This window comes from Pleurodeles waltl, chromosome 5 (assembly GCF_031143425.1).
Source record: "Pleurodeles waltl isolate 20211129_DDA chromosome 5, aPleWal1.hap1.20221129, whole genome shotgun sequence".
Lineage (NCBI taxonomy): Eukaryota > Metazoa > Chordata > Amphibia > Caudata > Salamandridae > Pleurodeles > Pleurodeles waltl.
The window spans coordinates 829,493,678-829,516,150 of NC_090444.1; positions in this window are offsets into that span (position 1 = coordinate 829,493,678).

Consider the following 22,473-nt stretch of genomic DNA (forward strand, 5'->3'; position numbering starts at 1 on the left):
CATGAAGAATACTTGAAGTGCTGAGGATCCACTATTGCTTAACTGTTTTTGAGTTACAATTGTAAGGGCAGAGGGAAGAACTTTATATTTTTGTTGTATGTTGATTATATAAAATTATAAATAAATATTTTAAAAAAAAGTCTAAAAAATAAATAAATAAATAAATCACTGGAATCCCTTCGGGACACAGGAGTGTCACTCAGCATCGCCAAGGCTGGGATTTCTAATGACAGCTGCCATAACCTTCACTGCTGCCAGCCCACCAGGACAAATCTCAACCCAGAAGCGAATTCAGGGGTTAAAGGTTTGCCCAAAACTGCTCTGCTGTGTCTTCCATGGTGTCTTAGCAATCAGCTACCTCTCTTCAGAATCTAATTCCTTGCAGCAGGTTTAATGTGAGACCCTGGCTGGAGCTTAGTGAGCACACGTTGTGTTGAGGCTTCATCCTGGCCACAGCCACCAATCCATTTCTGAAGCTTTTATCCAAATAAATGAGTTGTTAACCCTGGGCATCAAGTACTCTCTGAGAGATCAGTTTACTTTTTTTAAAAGTTCATAGAAAAACATCCTCCTTCCAACAGGTTAATTCCCTTTTTGTTACCTTTGGTTTGCCTGCCAGGGATACACGTCAAAATTCTGCAACTCTGAGTTACTTGATCCAGTTAGGAACTTATTTGACCTATAAGCCATCCAGTTCTGTCACATTCCCCAATGCCATAATTCTGTGTGAAGGAGCAAATAAATAAATTACCTTCTATATACTGAGAACTCATCATCAGATACTTTATTCGGTTCAAAATAAAACCATAAAAGACATCAAATATATACATACCAAGTTCTCTGATATACAATAAATAGCAATATTAATAAGAATTTTGAATACCAAAGGCACCATAGATATAATTTAACAAAACATGTATTATCTCTTCATTTACCAGATTGTATAAATAAGAAAAAGCAAGGTAGCTAGATCTAATACCCTTGGATAAAAAAAATTGGACATAAAAACCTTCTTCTAGGTGCCATATAAAGGGTGCCGTAAAGGACAAAGTGCAAAGTGCTTTGGGGTGTTTTGCCATCACAGCAGCATTGTGGAAGTTTCTTAAACCAAGTGCCAGAGGTAGGGAATGCTACTAGATAATGTATAGTATTCAGGTGCAGCCTGGTAAGTAAAAATGTATGCCGTTCGGAGGTAGTAATGTCCAAATATAACATAGAGTGTAATTGCTGTGGCGGCATCCTCTCCTGATCCCTAGCTGGGGCCATATTTGGTTTTAAATCATAGATTGAATGCCAGTATGTCTCCTTAAACCTTTTAATATCCTGTCCCATTAAAGAGTCCGGGCCAAAAAAAAATTCCCCTGCCCCAAGATGAGATAAAGTAGGATGAACATATCTGAGCCAAGGTATGTCCATCGATCGTGATAGTGAAAGACAGTCTTGGATCACTGTATTGCACAAGTGGGCTTCAGGATTTGACAACATTTTTAACCATAGCAATACTGGTTGGAGTTTTATGTAATCCGATATGTCCTTCAGGCCTACTTCTTTATGACAAAACAGTAGATTGTTGGACTGCTAATAGCCTTCTTAAAAACTTGTTCTCAACTACCTGAAGACTTGAACAGTCAGCATAGGCCCAAACTCCTGCTCCAAATGTTGCAATAGTAGAGCATTTACTTTAAAAAATAGTCAACATCTGTTTAACTGGTTTATGCCCCAGCTTTTTAGAAAATCTAAAAAGAGCATCAAAGGCTCTTTGAATTGCATTACACGAACACTTACTAAAAATTTCCAATTAAAATCTATGTCGATGGGAATCCCCAAATAAGTAAAATAAAAACCTTGAGTATTTTTACACCTTCCAGAACAATTGTTTTGCTTTTTGCTAATTTTGGGCCGCTCTTCATAACAAATGACTTTGTTCTGTTAATTTTAAGATCGAGGTTTCCCATAAACGTATTAAAAGCATTTCATAAAATTTGGAGACCGTTTGCTGTCCTTGAGATAAGTACAGCATCATCCGCATAAAGGAGGACTGGACTAGGGGAATTGGTAATGAGTGGCAAATCCTTCCCTATTACACATAAAAAGGTTTCCAGACCATTTATGTAGAGGAGGAAAAGGGAAGGGGTCAACACACATCCCTGTCTTACCCCTTTCAAGGAGGCAAATCTGTCCGGTAAATCACCCTCCTGGGAAAAATGAACTTGGGCCAAGGTGCAAGCATGAAGCCTACTAAGTAGGACAATTATATCTTTGTCCACACCCATATTTGGCATAAAAGTCCACAATTTCACTCTGTCAACTGTGTCAAAGGCACAGGACACATCCATAAAGGCTAAATGTACACAACCTTTTTTAGTCTTTGTATATTTCTGAACTATCAGGGTCAAGTTGAGAGTTTGTTCAACTGTACCCAACCCTGGGCAGAACCCATACTGCACCTTTGACAAACAGTTAGGGGGTCATTCTGACCCTGACGGGCGGCGGCGGCCGCCCGCCAGAGTTCCCCCCTCCGAAATACCGCTCCGCGGTCGAAAGACCGCGGAGGGTATTCTAAGTTTTTCCCTGGGCTGGCGGGCGGTCGCCAAAAGACCGCCCGCCAGCCCAGGGAAAAACTCCCTTCCCACGAGGATGCCGGCTCGTAATCGAGCCGGCGGAGTGGGAAGGTGCGACGGGTGCTGTTGCACCCGTCGCGTATTTCACTGTCTGCCAAGCAGACAGTGAAATACTTGTAGGGGCCCTCTTACGGGGGCCACTGCAGTGCCCATGCCAGTGGCATGGGCACTGCAGGGGCCCCCAGGGGCCCCGCGACCCCCCCTACCGCCATCCGGTTCCCGGCGGGCGGACCGCCGGGAACTGGATGGCGGTAGGGGGGGTCGGAATCCCCTCGGCGGCGCAGCTAGCTGCGCCTCCTTGGAGGATTCCAAAGGGCGGCGGTACACTGGCGGGAGACCGCCAGTGTTGCCGGTCCGACCGCGCCTTTACCGCCGCGGTCGGAATGCCCTTGGGAGCACCGCCGGCCTGTCGGCGGTGCTCCCGCGGTCCTCCAACCCGGCGGTCATTGACCGCCAGGGTTGGAATCACCCCCTTAGTCTCCATTGCCCCATTTTCTAACTTGTTTAAAATCACTCGGCCTGGTATCTTAACTGAACTATCAAAGAGGGAGACTGGGCGGTAACATTGTGGATCATCGTTCTTAAAGATGGGTACAATAATCACCTCTCTCCAAGTATCTACTAAGGGGCCTATCATGGCAGATCTTAGAACATTAATAAGCAATGGTCCCCAAAATTCTGGGATCACTTTGTATAGGTCAGCTGGGATTCTATCAGAGCCTGGAGCTTTATCTGAGGGGCAGTCTTAAATTGCCTGTATTACATCGACTACATCTATTGTATTACAAAAGTTGCACCTTCCGAGGCATTTCTTATCGCCATAAGACAATTCATTTCATCCTGGGAAACACTATTCTCTGTAATACAATTTTTAGAGAAGTGGTCCACCCATATTAGGGCTGGAATAACAGTATTAATTGTGATTGTATCCTTGACATTTAGTGGGGAAGAGTTAACCACTTGCCAAAAAACCTTTGTATCTTTTTTGTTTGGTTGCTTCAATTAGCTCATCCCAAGCACTCTCCCTAAGTTTGATCTTCCTGGCAGCGAGTGCATCCTTACATGTCCTTCTTGCCGCCTTAATAGCATGATGATTTTGAGGGAAAATGTTGTTTATTTTCTTTAGATCTTTAAGGGATGAGGTACATGCATGGTTGAACCAACGAGGTCATCTGTCTTTACTGGTACTAGAGCGTTGCAATTTATCAGCCAGATACCTTGTCTAGGCAGAAAATGCCTCAACAATTTTATATGGGGGCATATCTTCCCTCAAGACAATCATGACCTCATCCCTTTTGTTCAACATTAGGTCTCTGAAAAATCTAGGCTTATCAATTTTTCCCTATCTAATGGTCAGACCTTTCTGCGCAGAGAGCTTCATAATAGGCTGTTGTTCCGCTACGCTTGAATCCTTTTCCAAACCCAATCTTGTTTCTAGAATTAAGGGATTGTGATTCCAAATACAAGTTAAAATCACCCTAAACTTCACTACAAAGGGGGTGAGTTCTCTAGAATAAACAATAAAATCAATTGTAGTATGGGCTCCCCTTATGAACGTAGGAATCCCCTCGACCACTGGTGTTGGTAAGAAGAAATAATTTGCAGGCATCATACGACTGAGCACATTTCCATAGGGGGAATGTTTGAAATGCTGCATAGGAGAATCGTATTCGTCAAGGAGCCCACAGCAGTCTAAAAGCTCTGGTTCACAAAGATGAGCGTTAAAATCCCCAACCCAAATTATTCTAAGATCCTTCTTGCTCACATTCAGTGCCTTATGTACCAGATCCTCAAGATCCTCAATCACACTAGTATCTGACGGATCGAAAACATTGTTATAATTGTTGATCAACAGCACATCATACGGCTCATTTAATTTGAGAGAGAGGACCAAATAATGTGGGGTTGCGTCCATAACGCGCACATCCATCCCCTTTACCAATACTTATATAAATGTGGCCAGGCCTCCCTTAGCCCTGCCCACAAGAGACTTAATTGCAGGAGCGCTATAGGTGGTATAGCCATTAATGTATGGAGGGTCTGTGAGCCATGTTTCTTGACAACAGATATAAGTATTTTGAGTCACAACTTTTAACCAGTCTGGATTCTCCAGTTTGGACCTTAATCCTACCACGTTCCAAGAAATGATCCCTGAAGCTGCCGCATCAGATGTATTGAATTCTCCACTGGATTGCAAATTAGCCAGGTATGGTGTATTTGTCTTCGGGTTTTTCCTGGGCAGTTACTAATGGCCAGTCCAATTGCTCCAGGGGATTCAGAGGCTCCAAACTATTAGAAAGTGGCAGAAGGGTATCAGGAGACTTAGACTCATAAGAGTAACACAGTTTCTGTTTATCTGAATCGATTAAACTGAGGGGCTGGGCCTGCGGAAAAGTGTTAATGAATTCTGTTAACCATTTGTAGGAGGCTGGCCTGGCTTATAGTGGGTACCTGATGGTACTTACACCTTGTGCCAGGTCCAGTTATCCCTTATTAGTAGATTAGTAGTGTTCTAGCAGCTTAGGCTGATAGAGGTAGCTATAGCAGAGCAGCTTAGGCTGAATTAGGAGACATGCAAAGCTCCTACTATACCACTTATATCAGATAGCACTATGTTATAAGAATCCCAATACTCAGAGTTACTACAAATAAAAGTACTTTATTTTAGTGACAATGTGTCAGAAATATCTCAGAGGATATACTCCCTTAGGAGGTAAGTAAAATTCACAAAATATACACACAAACCAAAATCAGGTAAGTAAACAGTTAGAAAAGTAGTACAAACACTGTAGAATACAATAGGATGCAATAGGTCTAAGGGCAACACAAAACATATACTAAGAAAGTGGAATGCGCACCACTCAGGGACCCCAGGCCTAGTGTAGTGTGTAGAGGGTCACTGGGAGTGTAAGAAAACACTAAGAGTGTCCAAGATACCCCACCCCAAGACCCTGAAAAGTAGGAGTAAAGTTACCCTACTTCCCCAGAAACATACTAAAGTCATGATAGGAGATTCTGCAAGGACAACAACTGACTGCAAAGCACTGAAGATGGATTCCTGGACCTGAGGACCTGCAAAGGAAGGGGTCCAAGTCCAAGCGTCACAAAAGTGTCCATGGGGGCAGTAGCCCACTAAAACGCAGATGAAGGTGCAAAATGGCTGCCTCCGGGTGGAAGAAGCTGAAGATTCTGCAACAACGGAAGATGCCAGGAACTTCTCCTTTGCACAGAAGATGCCCCACTGTATGGTGGAGGATGCATATTTGTTTCTATATAGAAAAACTGCAAACAAGCCTTGCTAGCTGTAAAGTTCACAGTTGAAGATATTGGGTGCTGCCTGGTCCCAGGAAGGACCAAGAGGTTGCCTCTTGGAGGAGGAGACAGAGGGGGCGCTCATCAGCACAGAGAGCCCATGCAGAAGCAGGCAGCACCCGCAGAAGCACTTGAACAGCATTCAAGAAATCTGAGCATGGCGGTCATCTCAACACTACAAAGGAGGGTCCAACGAAGCCGGTGATCAACTCAGCGAGTTGAGCAATGCAGGACGGAGTGCTGGGGACCTGGGCTATGCTGTACACGAAGGATTCCTTGCAAAAGTGCACAGAAGCCCTAGCAGCTGTAGTTCACGCAGTACACAGGATTATTGTCTGGCGTGGGGAGGCAAGGACTTACCTCCAACAAATTTGGACAGAAGGACCTCAGGACTGTCGGGATCACTTGGATCCAGCTCCTGTGTTTCAGGGACCACGCTCGTCAAGATGAGAGGGGAACCCAGAGGACCAGTGATGCAGAAGTTTGGTGCCAGCATTAGCAGGGGGAAGATTCAGTCGACCCACAGGAGATTTCTTCTTGGCTTCCAGTGCAGGGTGAAGGCAGACAGCTCTCAGAGCATGCACCACCAGGAAACAGTCGAGAAAGCCAGCAGGATTAGGCACCACAATGTTGCTGGTAGTCTTCTTGCTACTTTGTTGCGGTTTTGCAGGCGTCCTGGAGCAGTCAGCGGTCGATCCTTGGCAGAAGTCGAAGAGAGAGATGCAGAGGAACTCTGGTGAGCTCTTGCATTCGGTATCTGAAGAGAAACCCATAGGAGAGACCCTAAATAGCACTCAGAGGAGGATTGGCCACCTAACCAGGTAAGCACCTATCAGGAGGGGTCTCTGACTTCACCTGCTGGCACTGGCCACTCAGAGGCCTCCATTGTGCCCTCACACCTCTGCATTCAAGATGGCAGAGGTCTGGGACACACTGGAGGAGCTCTGGGCACCACCCCTGGGGTGGTGATGGACAGGGGAGTGGTCACTCCTCTTTCCTGTGTCCAGTTTCGCACCAGGGCAGAGGCTGGGGGATCCCTGAACCAGTGTAGACTGGCTTATGCAAGGATGGCACCATCTGTGCTCTTCAAAGCATTTCCAGAGGCTGGGGGAGGCTACTCCTCCCCAACCCTTAACACCTATTTCCAAAGGGAGAGGGTGTAACACCCCCTCTCAGAGGAAATCCTTTGTTCTGCCTTCCTGGGACTGGGCTGCCCAGACCCCAGGAGGGCAGAAGCCTGTCTGTGGGTTGGCAGCAGCGGTAGCTGCAGTGAAAACCCCAGAGAGCTAGTTTGGCAGTACCCGGGGTCCATGCTGGAGGCCCGGGGATGCATGTGATTGGCACCCCAATACCAGATTTGGCATGGGGGGACAATTCCATGATCTTAAACATGTTACATGGCCATATTCGGCGTTACCATTGTGAAGCTACATATAGGCATTGACCCATATGCAGTGCGCGCGTGTAATGGTGTCCCCGCACTCACAAAGTCTGGGGAATTTGCCCTGCACATTGTGGGGGCACCTTGGCTAGTGCCAGGGTGCCCTCACACTTAGTAACTTTGCACCTAACCTTCACTAGGTGAGGGTTAGACACATAGGTGACTTATAAGTTACTTAAGTGCAGTATAAAATGGCTGTGAAATAACGTGGACGTTATTTCACTCAGGCTGCAATGGCAGTCCTGTGTAATAATTGTCTGAGCTCCCTATGGGTGGCAAAAGAAATGCTGCAGCCAATAGGGATCTCCTGGAACCCCAATACCCTGGGTACCTAGGTACCATATACCAGGGAATTATAAGGGTGTTCCAGTGTGCCAATCAGATTTGGTGAAAATGGTCACTAGCCTGCAGTGACAATTTTAAAAGCAGAGAGAGCATAAACACTGAGGTTCTGGTTAGCAGAGCCTCAGTGACACAGTTAGGCACCACACAGGGAACACATTCAGGCCACAAACTATGAGCACTGGGGTCCTGGCTAGCAGGATCCCAGTGAGACAGGCAAAAAAAAACTGACACAGAAGTAAAAATGGTGGTAACATGCCAGGCAAGATGGTACTTTCCTACACCTTTGTACTCTGATAGATCCTAGAGTTTTCATTGAAATCAAAAGATTATGATACAAAGTATTAGCTATCCATAGTCTCCTGAAATTTATGATTAGACAATCTCCTTGTGAGATCTTAATTGATGTGCCAACCAAAGGGACCCTCCTTACATTTATAATTTCCCTAGAGCGATCTGTCCTCCACCCCGAGTGCTTTACAACTCAATATAAAACTTTATTGAACAGTGAGGAATGAGACTCGGAGTGTGGCTTACTCAATGTGGGAACATTCTCCAGAATTAAAATATATAGGGCACATGCCAACGGAATTCTCGGATAGAATGCTTGGGCTCTTAAAGATGGAGTAAGTGGGGGCTGTACCAGTCCCTTACAAGTCTCATGCTTGCCTACCCCCTGCTGGTCTGGAGGATTTGTAGAGTGTCTTTGAGACAGGGTTCTGCACTTGATTTAGTCTTCCTCCTTGATTTAGCAAAGTAGGTTGGTCTGGTAAATGTACAGTCTCTGCAAATTTAGACTGGGATTTACACCTTGATGGTATTGAGTTGAGGGACATATTTCTTGACTCCAACAAAGTATTAACCTTTTCTTCTAAAGATTCCACTTTATTGAAGACCAAGGAGCACATCTGCCTAATGTCACTGAAATAGTTATCAAACTGACTAAAATAGTCGTTAGAGCTAGTAGAAGATTTCTTATTTCCAACTCGCTTCCCAGTGATCTTGTTACACATCTTTTTTTGTAACTTTCCCTTTCCACTTTCTATTCCTGTTATGTACTTCCCAAATGAAAAAGGATTTACACAAGGCAAAACTGAGTCTGGGGATGGATTTATAACATGAGAAGGGGCCAAGTGTCTACTCCTTTTTTGAGGGGGAGTCTAAGAGACTGTATGCAAAATTGGTTCAATTTGGAGATCCCGGTCCAATATGACGCATGGGTTCCTTGACTTAGTCACCGGGATTTTTACTGGGGAAGCCGTTTTTTCCATCTCACTTTTTCCCACTTTCTCTAGAGTTGTTCCCAAAATAGCTTCCACCCTCCCTATCTTTGATTCAATTGCACCCATCACAGAGGTAAGATAACTAGTTATCAAATTAGGGCCAGAGGCCCCTGAACATATACCCATTGCCCCATGGGCACCTTTACGCTTCTCCATTAGGCCTATCAGTTGGAAGTTAAAGGTTAATATAGGAGGCTGATATAGGTCACCTATAGTTTTAATTATATCAAAAGCTTATCCTACCAGATGGTCGAAGCAAGGAGGTAAGAATTTGGGCCCAGCACGGCCTTATCCGGCCGCTGACGGGCGCAGACGGGCCCTCTCTTGGCCCGGTCTTCGCCCGGGCGTGCCCGCACGTTGACTGCGTAGCGGGCCCCAGGTGCGATTATATGCGCCTCCTCGTGCGAGTCCTGCAGCGTCGGCGGCTCCCTGCCGCAATGGTTTCTGACGCTGTAGTTCAGTGTCCCCTGGCCCCGTAAAGAAGCGTTCCGCGTAACGGGCCCCAAGTGCGATTATACGCGCCTCCTGGTGCGAGTTCTGCAGTGTCGGCGGCTCTCTGCCATCCGGTCCCGTAAAGAAGCGTTTTCCAGCTGCATAATTTAGTCAACAATGACGCATAATTTGGCCCTCCATTGCTGCATAATTCAAGTGACCCTGTTTATTGAAGATTACTGGTAAGGATTAGGGTCATTTCTTCAGTTTCAGGTTTTAAAAAGCATGGCAATACTCTCCCAAGATCTACACTTTAAATTGTTATTCTTTGTCTCATTTTTCTTGCGTCATGACGGGGGCATGTGAGCACAAATATTGAAAGAGTTGCTGTCCAGGGTGTATCTGGAACTCGAGGGGTTCAAAATGATGAATACCAGAGTGAGAAACTGCCTGGACTCATAAAGACATAGCTAAATTCATCCACAGAAGCGGTGTGACTCTGAGAACTCATTTTGATGTTTTCTAAATGATGTAATAACGCATTCACCAAACCCCAATGTTGTGTAACTTGAACCATTTTGTATGGCTATTACACTAATGTGAATGTGTTCTCTCGCTGCTGTCATACTCGGCCTTGTTTCAATGCTTGGGACTATTACAGGAGAATTCCCTGTTTAGTTATCTCAGCATCTGAGATCGCCTGTGCTCTATCTCTTTTCAAGGTCCTTTTTCATGCTTCTCATGAGAAATCCAGGCACCTGTTAGTATTGTTATCTAAAGTTTTGGTTTCTGTCATGTGTATGCTGCTTCGACCACCTATGTGAAGAATATGTATAAAAGGTGCAGAGAGTTAGGGAGGAGGTAATATTAGTTGCTCGGTTTCTTGGTAAGGCAGAGCTTTTTCTCACTTGGTAGCGATATTGCTTTATTTTTTATTATTTGTGTGTAATTAACATGTTCTTGACGTCTAGTGAGATCAGAGAGAATTTTTTTTCATAACAGGTTCAAGAATTAAAAGACATTGCCCACCTTTACTGGCTCATCTGAATAGCCAAACTGAAAGAGATAGTTGTGCTTATAATCAATAGAATATGTAGTAAGCACAGAACTAGAAAATATATGTTTCTTTAGCTTGCCTTTGGACGTGGGATAGATATCTGTTATCAAATTGACAATGCACCAGAAACAATTATTTTGCCAGAATGTAGTGCTATGCACAAACATTATTACCTCTACCTCCATAAAAACCAACACACATCGTTGAACTCAGAATTTTAGGGACAATGTTGCTTCAGTTAATATTTTGGGATTTATGTCAGGATGTGCATTAAATGCAACAAATTATGAAATAAGTTATTTAACTGTAACTATAATTCTTTAGCACTGGTGTTTGTCACCGACTTGCATGCTTAAATGACTATGGGCCATATTTATACTTTTTGACGCAAAACTGCGCTATCGCAGTTTTGCGTCAAAAAAATTTGCGCCGTCTAACGCCATTTGGATGCGCCATTCGGGCGTCAAATTTATACTTTGACGTACGGCGGCGCAACCAACAGGTGGGAGTCATTATTTCGTGACGCACACAGCGTCGGTCTGTCGTAAGGGAAACCCACGTAAAAGTGACGCAAATCACTGTGGGTCGATTTACGACAGCGCAATCGTGAAAACGCCGGTTTTTTTCACGCTATTGCGTGAAATTTTTGCGCGAAAACTGCACTTACAGGAGAGGAGACCCAAAATGGATCCTAGATGCCCCAACAGACCCCAGGAGGATGAGAGCAGACCAGGAACCAGCCAGGAGGAAGCATACAGGAACCAGGACATGTTAAAGAAAAAAAGAAAGTGTCGCTTCAGTGCAGAGGAGCAGGAAATCCTGGTGAAAGAGGTGACGGAACACCAGCACCAACTTTTCATATCCTCAAAATTGCCACTCAGTAGGAGAGAGGCCATATGGAAACAAATTGTGGACAAGATAAACAGTGTGGCTGAAGAACGCCGGACAGTCACCGAGTGTAAGAAACGCTGGCATGACTGTAAACGTAGGACCAAAGAGAAAATGGCCAGGAACAGGAAGGCAGCAATGCAGACTGGAGGGGGGAGTCCAGCACAACAGGAGGCCCTGGACCACATGGAGGAGATGGTCGCAGCCGTCATCCCGGAGGAGATCGTCACAGGGATACAAGGACTGGACAGCGCAGACTACCACGACACTACGCACATGCAGGGTAAGTCGCATGGGGAATTACAATGCAATAATGGGGACTGTAAGCAGGGGGGGGATACCTACTACACAATGCATGTAACTTAGCACATATATGAAGTGGCATGGGGAAAGGGGCACGGCAGGGGGGAATGGCCAGTACTGACCATAGCCGGGGCACGACAAAATACTGCCACCACTACAGTCCCACGGGGACATCCTGTAATTACAACAAGAGAGCCAAGGGAAACCAGTGACAGGTGGGAAGGACACTACCCTGAATCCACATCCAGGCACTTGTTTTGCACAAACTATTCCCCATCAACTAGGTCCCTACCTGTAATGCAGTAGCAAATACACCAACTGCAACTTAACTGCCACCACAGTTGACAATAACACCTCTCATCTCTGGGCAGCTATAGTACCAAATGGCAGGAACCCCACCCTGGAACATACATACCTAAATTAGGGGGTGAGGATGACATCTGCAACTACTCCTAGAAATAAGACAAAGGTACCAGTACACTTAAATGCCGAATGTCCATAACTGACACATACATAAGCCTAAGTAAACAGCAATAGGAGCCACACAGCACTAACGACACACACATGCTGCATACGTCAGGGTCCCTCACGTGCCTGCCTAACAATGCTACATCACAAATGTCATACTGCTCAGACAACAACATTGACGAGGGGACACAGGCAACTGGTCAATGAAACACATCTGCACAGTCTAACCAAAAAATAGGACATTCATACGATAAACAGGCCAATCCAGTAAGACACACATGAGACCCCATCAGATACAAACATCAACAATGTTTACATCCATACCACATCCTAACATTGACATACATAGGTCATGCCACCTAACATGTACAGATCATGCAATGTGAATAAAAAGTGTATGGTGCAGGGCCTGTGAGGCAAGTGTGCTGGCAGGGCAGTCACAACACCCACAGTCAGTCAAAGTGTAGCGTGGCAAGTGAAACGTATACTTTGCGCAATAGCCTCAGGCTGGAGGCCTTTGTGCATCTTACCCTGAATGTACTTATACTCATTTGCTGACATCTAAGTGCCTCAGAGCACTTTGCACTAAATGAATCTCATTGCCCTTCCTATCAGTTAATGTAGCAAATAGTCAGTCCTAAGGTGTTGGCAAATAGTCAAATCACCCTGTTTTGCCTACTTCTGCACTGGAGTTTGCCAGAACATATTCACTCTGTGCCCCAGTCAAGGATACCGTCTGGTTCGTTGATGATAGATGTGGTAGGGGTTAAGGTTTGCCATTCCTGCATAGGGAAACTTTGTCATCACAATGACATATGTCTTTTAAATTCACTTCCTCGTCCCAAGACACGCATGGGGGAGTTTACAAACAGAAAATCACATCTAGATGCTGGCTGCCTTGCTGCTGATGCACAACCAGATCCCAGCCCATTCCTCTGATATGAGGGATGATGTCTCCCCTGTGATTCAGACAGCCAAGCTCCAAACTTAACATGCTGTGCTATATATAGAACAAGCAGAGGGAGAGTAGAAACTGTTAGGCACCATGATAGCTGTGTACCAATGTATTACTCTCCTGCGGACTATTTCAGTTCTAACTGTGTGTATTGTTTTGGTTATTGGGGCTCACACCTAAATTCCTACAAGTCAGTTGTACAATGAAACTTCATATCAAACAAATACTGTCTGTGTCATTTGTGTATGGGAACATACCGGAAAAGATAGAAATGTGTAGGACCTGAATGACCACCACTTCCCTGAGAAGTCCCAAAGATGTCATGGCCTTGGACTTCTAAACATTCCTCTGTTGTGGGAGACCAGAGGCACTGCTAGTCTGTCTGAGCTAAATAGAATATCTGGGTGACAGAGTTATTTACAAGTGGGTCAAACTTAGTCCCCCACACCATTAGCTATCCTGCTGCCTAGAAAGCCAAGAATCACATGTAGGATAATGAGAGCCCATCCCAAACAAATGTCCCTCCATAACAATAGTGAAACACCGAGGGAGGAGTAGGACAAAAAAATGCATATTCCGAAATAATTACAAATCAACACCTAGAGATGACCTGGCAGGCATGTCTGATAGCTCCATATCATACATGTGACACACAGGTGGGCCATAGGCCTACAACAATGCCCTATGATGGACAGCAGATACCAAGACAAAATCAGAGTACAAAGTTAAGGCATCCAAAGGCTTGTATCTTCGTGCAAAATGATCTCAACACAGACACACTAATTGTACCCTGTTTCTTTGCAGAGGAACACGGATCTCCTGCCGATATGCCTGTCCATGAGTTCCCTGATGACATGGATGACGAGACCATCAACCTCACACAAGAGACCATTGACATGGTCCTCGAAAGCCTCCAAACCCCCCCTTCAGTAACAAGGAGGAGCCAAGAAGAAGCAGCCACCACAGTAGAACCACCCGCCACCCCAATTGTAAGACCTGCCAGCTCCAACACAGCTGAGGACTCTGACGACACTGGCACCAGCTTCGAAAGAACAGTCGTTGGGGTCCAGCGGGAGCTGGCCAAGGAGGTGCGGGTGGGGATGCAAACTATGGCAGCCAGCCTTGAGGGGGTGCGTTCGTGCATGCTGTCAACTGCTGATCAGGCAGCTGCAATGCAAGCCAGAACATCGCTGTTGGAGGAACTTTTAGTAACACAGAAGGCAATCTGCACAGCTGTCATTCAGTTGACCAAACAACTCCAACAGCAAGCCAGTCAGCGTGTGCACGAATGCAACATCGAACCCCTCAGGGCCGACCTGGCTGCCTACCATCGGGATGTGGCTGCCATTCTGAAAAACCAGCACGCCCTCCTTGCTGCAGTACTGCCCTTCATAACTGGACAGGGATCAGCCCCCGGGATGTCTGCCTCCATGTCTTCTGACACTGAGGTGTGTGTTGCCCCTTCACAACCAACAACAACAAGGACACACCAGGCAACACACACATCAGAAGAAGAAGACATGGAGCAGATAACATTCACTCGCAAGAGTACCCGGAAGCCCTAGTCCCTGCACCATGCCCTACTCTGACCAAGGTCCTACGTTTTGACACATGCCAGCCTCACTCCAACAACCCTCAATGACTGTTCAGCAATCCACTGTTTAACTTGTCCACATTGGCTGTAAATGTTTCTCTCCTACCATTTGGCAATTCCTGTTCCTCTGCACCGTCTGTGACATCACCCCAGCATGTCAGGAGCATCATCCACACCCTGTAAATAGGATCACCATTTAAGAATGCACCAGAACGGACTCACCTAACATTGTTAATGGACTTTTTGCACTACTCCACCTAAAAATAAATATCACTTGCACACCTATTGTGTCTCTGTGTCATTTCACACTTCAACTGTGCAGTACATAACTCCAAAGTGGCTGTGTGGCAACCATGTCGATTCTCTATACTACTGTCCTGATTTCATGTATACTGAAACATCTGTGCAGTGGCCAGGATTGCATCATAGCTTTACTAGACTGAGGAAAATAACTGATGTAGGGACTAATCACACACAATCATGCTGTGTTGGACAGAATGAGGCCCCATCCATAGCTATTCTAGACAACTAATGGTGGCTGAGAAATGTAGGCACCTTGCAATACTAAAACAAGAAATTATGCTGTAAAATGAAAGGAATGATAACCAAATTACACTGCATCAATCACCCTTACAGCGTATACTACCATGAAGGAAAGTCATGCTCAAGCAGTACACACATGATGTAGGTCAGCAATGACAGCAACAAGACAAGAGTGTGAACAAATACTCATCTACAAAGCTCTCCCTGAACTTCACAATGCTGTCCGACCTATCGATTTACCTACAAAATCAACTCTGGAAGCACTCTTATGAAGTAGGATACATACCAACCCCAAATCTTGATGATCTATGCACACTACCAATGGTGGCTCTCCCACATGGTGGATACTTACCAAGTTAGCACACGGGTAGCTGGCATGTTAAACCTCAATAGCCTGGGGATAGCGAGCATAGGACACAAATGTCATACTAAAACTTTCTGCTACACTGATGTCAAGGCCATGAAAAGGTAGCACCTAACGCATCAGGTAAAGGGTTAACAAAATTTGTATTTCCAATAAGTAATAAAAGAGGCAACTAAGGGAAAGATAAACCTACACTAATCTAACCTGACTACTACTAACCCACAACTGTCCCTAACTAACCTAAGCTAAACTTACTCTACACATGTAACGAAACGATCTAAACATCAACCCCCCACCCACCATTATGAGACAAGACACATGCAGGACAACACTTACTAACCTACACACATACTACACTATCCTAAACAAACATATTTAATTTTTTTGTTTTTTTTTATAGATATTTTTTTTTTATTTTTTTTTATTTTTTTAAACAGGAATCCCAACATTGCCCCCCACCCACCCACCCACACAAAAAGATAAGATATAAAGAAGAAGGACCCCCCACCCTCTTACCTAACACTAACTAAGCTAATTTCCTACACTTATCCTATAACTAACCCCCCAAACCCAACTAACAGTATGAAATAGGAAAGAGGGGAGAGGGGAGGGGTAAAAGTTCTGGAGGGCAAAATGTCTACTGATTTGGCCTCCGTAGTGTTCGCCGGATGGAGCGCACCTTCCTCTTCACCTCAGCCATGTCCTCCGTCAGGGTGTCAACTTTTGCAATCAACCTGTCCAATTTCCTTGACAATGCGTGGAAGTCCGCTGGGTTGATCGGAGGGTCAGTGCAGGTCTGGGTGCCGGTGGATTGTGTTGGTGGAGTGGTGTGGGCACGGGACTGCCCTGCTCCCACCACACGGCTGGGTCCAGGTCTGGATGAGGATGCCTGGTCTGTTGCTGGGTCCACTTGGCCAGACCTGGTGGATGTAGTGGCGGGGGTTGTTGGGGGCACCGTTGGGGGAGCCTGTGGTGTGGCATACCACGCCCCGGAGGCCCGTTCCGAATTGTATCTGCGGGCCATCCTCCGATACCCACACTGCACCTGCAGGATGTGGCTGTACCTCATTGCCCGGCGCTCAAACTGGTTGCGAGCTGCGGCACTCAGGTTTGCAGCTGTGAAGAGAAAAGGCAAATATTGAGCATAGAATTTACAGTGGGTTGAATACCACAATGGGTAATTTGTCCATTACTAGCAATGTATTGGTTGCAGCAATTGTTACAACATAGTTCACGGGAAGGCTCAGAGGAAGTACATGTGAATCATGCATACTGAAGGGCATATCACATATAGCATATCCATGTCTCTACATGATGGATGACATCACCCTAAACTACTCATACAATTCATACCTAAGGCATTATACATTATGGCACCAGCTCGTCCGCATACTGACTTCACTACATATGTCATTCTATGTGATAAGAATCACACTCCTCACTCAATGGCATTTCGAAATAGTTGTGTGCTAAGATTGAACCCCTGGCCATGAATCATATGTCAACACTATGGGCCAGATGTAGGAATTGATGGGAAATCAACTAGCAAATTGCAAAGCTGAACGGTGTCTCTGACACCGTCTGCGAGTCACTATGGGGTCCCTAAATCCCACCTCATGAACATCAATGATGTGGGTTCCAACTTGCACCACCTTAGCAACTATGGGCACTCACGGGGATGGAGGCCTGCTGGGAACAGCAGAACTCCATAGACGTGACTGCTTTTAAATGAAGCAAGTTATTTTTCACCTATGTAGGCCCTTTATCTGAAAGGGAAATGAGCTGCGATTTGTTTAAATTCACAACAATTGATTTTTCTTAATTTACACAATAATTATTGCTCCCCTAGACCACTGGCTGTTTTGTGCAGGAGTATTTTGGTCCACTCACAAAGGTGAAGGTTCACAATGAGGACCCCTTCCAGTCAGCAAGTTGGTTAGCATCCACTTCAAGTGGATGATAACAGCTACTCACTTTGCAACCACGTACTCGTTAGCAAATGGGATTGCCTACCACTGTGATTTGCAAGTAGGGCTGGTAAACTCCTTTTTTTTTCATTTAGAAAAGCATTTTGCAAATATGTACATGACCACCAAAAACATTTCGGATTAGGAAACAGACGTTTGCAACTCACTAACATCAAATTATGCTATTTGCAATGTGTAGACATTTTGCTACATCTGGACCTAGGTACAAACTCAAGTCACAAAAGGTGTTAAGTACGTGTAACATACTGGTTGCTACAGTCCTAGGTACCCTGTTTCACAGTAACATCCCAGTCTTTGTGGGTGGTGTGGGAAGAACAAACAACAATCCCATGATCAATGCACAACCAGGAGTGTACAGAAAGTTCAACAAGCATGTGCCTTCACACACAACACCTATGAAGGGCTAGCAACACGTTGGAGTCAGCCCAACCTTGTCACATCCCAGGTCCACACATGTCAAAATGATATGACTTAGCCCAACATAACATACTATTAGTGAGGCATGTTTTACAACACACACAGAGGAGGTAGAACACCCATTCACATGATTCAACAGAACACCTAGGCCATTGCACTCAAGTCACACACACTTCGAGGTCACCTTGTGGAAGTACATGCCCCCGGAAGATCCGACCTACAGTGTACACAGTCCATCCTCAACTAGGAAGAAGCACTTGTCATCGAAGCCATGTGCCTAAGCTATCTGGGAGACTGTCAGTCTGATATGCTGACTCAGTTAATGGCAAGTTCCTGACCAAGTCTAACATTGACCAGTGTATTCAAAATGAGTCATGCCATTCCCAATTGTCGCACTAATTGAATGACCTACTGCCCCTCAATCTGAGAGATGACTACGTATTGCTTTACAGAAACATTATTCCTATTTGATATCACACCAAAACAACAAAGCCAATGAACGGCCAGCACATCAAATCATGAATTATCCTGAACACACAGTAATCCATCATGCTTCATTTCCAAACAATGTAAATAGCACTTAGGCAACACTCACTGTAGGTATCGGGGTCGTCAAAATGGGCCACCTCACCAACGGTGTACGGGGCTGGTCCACCTGTAAAGCATGAAAGGAAGATTATACTCAGACTGGGTGAACAGACAAATAATTTCTGTTACAATGACACTGTGTGAATATTACATGGTAATGATACACTTTCACACATGCTCATCCTGCCTGGCTGACTTTGTATTCTAGATTCTCATTGGATGAGTCTCCTGCTCCAGTGACACACCCTACTACACTCATGCAGTGGCCAGGACAGTCATGTGTCGTCCAAGTTAATCCTCCATTAGTAGGCCCCAACAATCATGTGATCCATACATCTCAGCATGTGCATCCCAGAGAGAAACATTCCACAACTGGTTCCAATGGAACTGCATGACCACTCACAATCAAACAGGCTATGTGGACAGGTTCAACACACAGCAACCAGACACACATGTGACATATGTGTGGACAACATGACTAACTTCATGTGACGTGAAGGCAACACACATGTGTAGCATCATCATGTGTTTGGAATTTTCGGTCTAGCTATGGCGTCTACATATGTAGGTATGTTGTTTCTATATGACGTACTCACTGGCCATTATGACCAGTAGAGTACAAATAGAGCAGTTCACGTGTTGCTTTTCAGACACAAATGCAACAGTACATTCCATGCAGCTACAGCCATCTGGTATGTGTTGCAAAAATGAGGGATCGGCCTGGTAGCATAGGTCTTCATACACATCCTGCAACAAATACACATTTGGACACATATGTATACCTTTGTAGCGCAGCATTTGCATCATTTTGTGACGCAGAGAGGGGGCTACTTAGCAAAATACAAATAGATGTTGCATTTTACTGCTGTTATTGGGTGTACATGTGTAGCAAAAATGGGGATTTATGTGTATACCCATGGGCCTAGGTTTCCCTAGCATGACACGCAGTCAGCTACTTATTTTGCAGATTGGCTACCAATCATCACATGTTCACGCACACATTCCTATTATTCCCATGTAATTGATTAGTACTCACCAACATAGCCACCAATCCGGAGTCCCAGGTGGTCCAGCAGGTCCTGTTCCCTGCTGATCAGATCTGCCCAGCGGTGCTTGAGTTGATGGATATTCCTCAGACTCCCGTAGACCCGGACCAGGTGATGGCGCACCTTCTCCCAACGGATTTTCCTCGCCTCCGTGTGATACCCCTGTATCACACGGCCCCCAGCCTCCAGCATCAGTGGGAGGAAATGGCTTACGAGCCATATGAAGCCCCCCAATTCGTCCTCACCCATCCTGGACAGGCGAGGCCTACCTGACATGATGAGAGGTGTAAAAAAGTACAAACGAAAAATGAAAGAAAAAGTGGGAAATGGGGAAAGGTAGAGGTGTGAAAGAAAAAGAAGAAGGAGAAAAATAGCCCAACTAACCCCCCAAACTATGCTACCCACAACAGACTCCCACAGACAATACAAACTATCACAGGTATAGACAAAATAACACTAAACAGACTGAGACAATGTTATACAACAATAAAAGATTGACACAAAGACAAAATACAAGGCACACAGGACACTAAAGCAGTAAAACACAGGACAACACCTTTCACACAACCACACAGTCTAGATAACTCTGAGACTGCAAAGTGAAAGTCAACTCCCAGTACAGATTTGGTAAACAGGATATCCTATTACATCACTTCCTGCATAAAATGGCCGCCGTTTTTCTTTTCGCGTAATGCGTCATATTTTCACGCATACACAGATGTGCGTCATATTTTTTTGACGCATTACAGTGCACATGATGCGGAGTGTAAAAATATGATATGAATATCATTTTTTCAAATTGTACATGAGATGACCAACATATTGTCCATGTAGCATCATTTTTAACACGCATACATCATGGGCGTCATTTTTTTTACACGTACAGTAGTGCACATGATGCGGAGTGAAAAAATATGATATGAATATTAATATTTCAAATTGTACATGAGATGACCAATATATTGTGCATGTAGCGTCAATTTCACCACGCATACATCATGGGCGTCGTTTTTTTTACACGTACAGTGGTGCACATGATGCTGAGTGAAAAAATATGATATGAATATTAATAATTAATACTGTACATGAAATGACCAACATATTGTCCATGTAGCGTCATTTTTAGCACGCATACATCATGGGCGTCATTTTTTTTACACGTACAGTGGTGCACATGATGCTGAGTGAAAAAATATGATATGAATATTAATATTTCAAATTGTACATGAGATGACCAATATATTGTGCATGTAGCGTCAATTTCACGACGCATACATCATGGGCGTGGTTTTTTTTACACGTACAGTAGTGCACATGATGCAGAGTCAAAAATATTGTGGATGTAAATAATAATTTGAAGGTGAAATATCAAGACACTTTTGGATACATTTGTATCTGACTCTGCATTGTGTGCACTCATGTACGTGAACAAATTATGACGGCCATGCTGTATGCGTAGAATATGGAGCAAATTTATCAAAATGTCTTCATGTGTTTATCTTTTGAAAGGTGATTTGTCATGGTAAAACGGTGCAATGTGAGGCACATTTGTGTTTGTATATGACAAATGTCCGTACTTTTATGTATAGACGGTCCTTCACACTGTGATGTTTGGGATACGTTAACTAATGTATTGACCATATTTGACAACATATTTGGTGTAATTGCTGATGGCTATTTTGAAATGATGTTTTTGATACCATTATGTATTCCGTCTCCAAAATGTCCCCACCTTTATGATGGGGATGCTTTTATCTGTAGTCCTAACAGGGAGTGGGAGAGTCACTTTCAGTTTTTATGGGGCTGACCATGTCCCATTATGATTTTGAGTTTCATATTTGTGTAGGACTTGTGACATGGAGGCCACACATGTGCCTTATGCATGTGTTTAGTTCACAAGTACATGATTCTTGTATGTTTTGGGGGTGGTAGAGGTGGAGTTAGGCCCCCAGCACCCTAGGATTTGGCCATCCAGAATAGCTACTGTATCCATGGAGTATTTTTATCATATCCTGGCAAACCTGCAGCAGCGGGCGAATGTAAGGCCATATGGTATGAATGACTGTTGACCATTCATTCATCTCATTAGCCCATTTGACGTTTGCAGTAATGATGATTTGGAGCTAAGTTGCATACCATTTTCATATGACTAAGGGGGTCATTCTGACCGCGGCGGTCGGCGGGCGCCGCCCACCAAGCGGTTCCCGCCGAAAGACCGCAGCGGTCATTCGGGCTTTCCCACTGGGCTGGCGGGCGACCGCCAAAAGTCCGCCCGCCAGCCCAGCGGGAAACACCCTTCCCACGAGGATGCCGGCTCAGAATGGAGCCGGCGGAGTGGGAAGGTGCGACGGGTGCAGTTGCACCCGTCGCGAATTTCAGTGTCTGCAAAGCAGACACTGAAATGCTTTGTGGGGCCCTCTGACGGGGGCCCCTGCAGTGCCCATGCCATTGGCATGGGCACTGCAGGGGCCCCCAGGGGCCCCGCGGCACCTCCTACCGCCATCCTGTTCCTGGCGGGTGGATGGCGGTAGGGGGTGTCAGAATCCCCATGGCGGCGGAGCGCGCTCCGCCGCCATGGCGGATTCGCAAGGGCAGCGGGAAGTCGGCGGTACACCGCCAACTTCCCGTTTCTGGCCGCGGCTGAACCGCCGCGGTCAGAATGCCCATCGGTGCACCGCCAGCCTGTTGGCGGTGCTACCGCCGACCTCCGCCATGGCGGTAATTACCGCCAGGGTCAGAATGACCCCCTAAGTTTGCAAGACTCTCAGCATTCACGATGTGATAATGCGAAGATTGTTTTGCTTGTCTGTGTCCCTTTCTGCATAAACTGG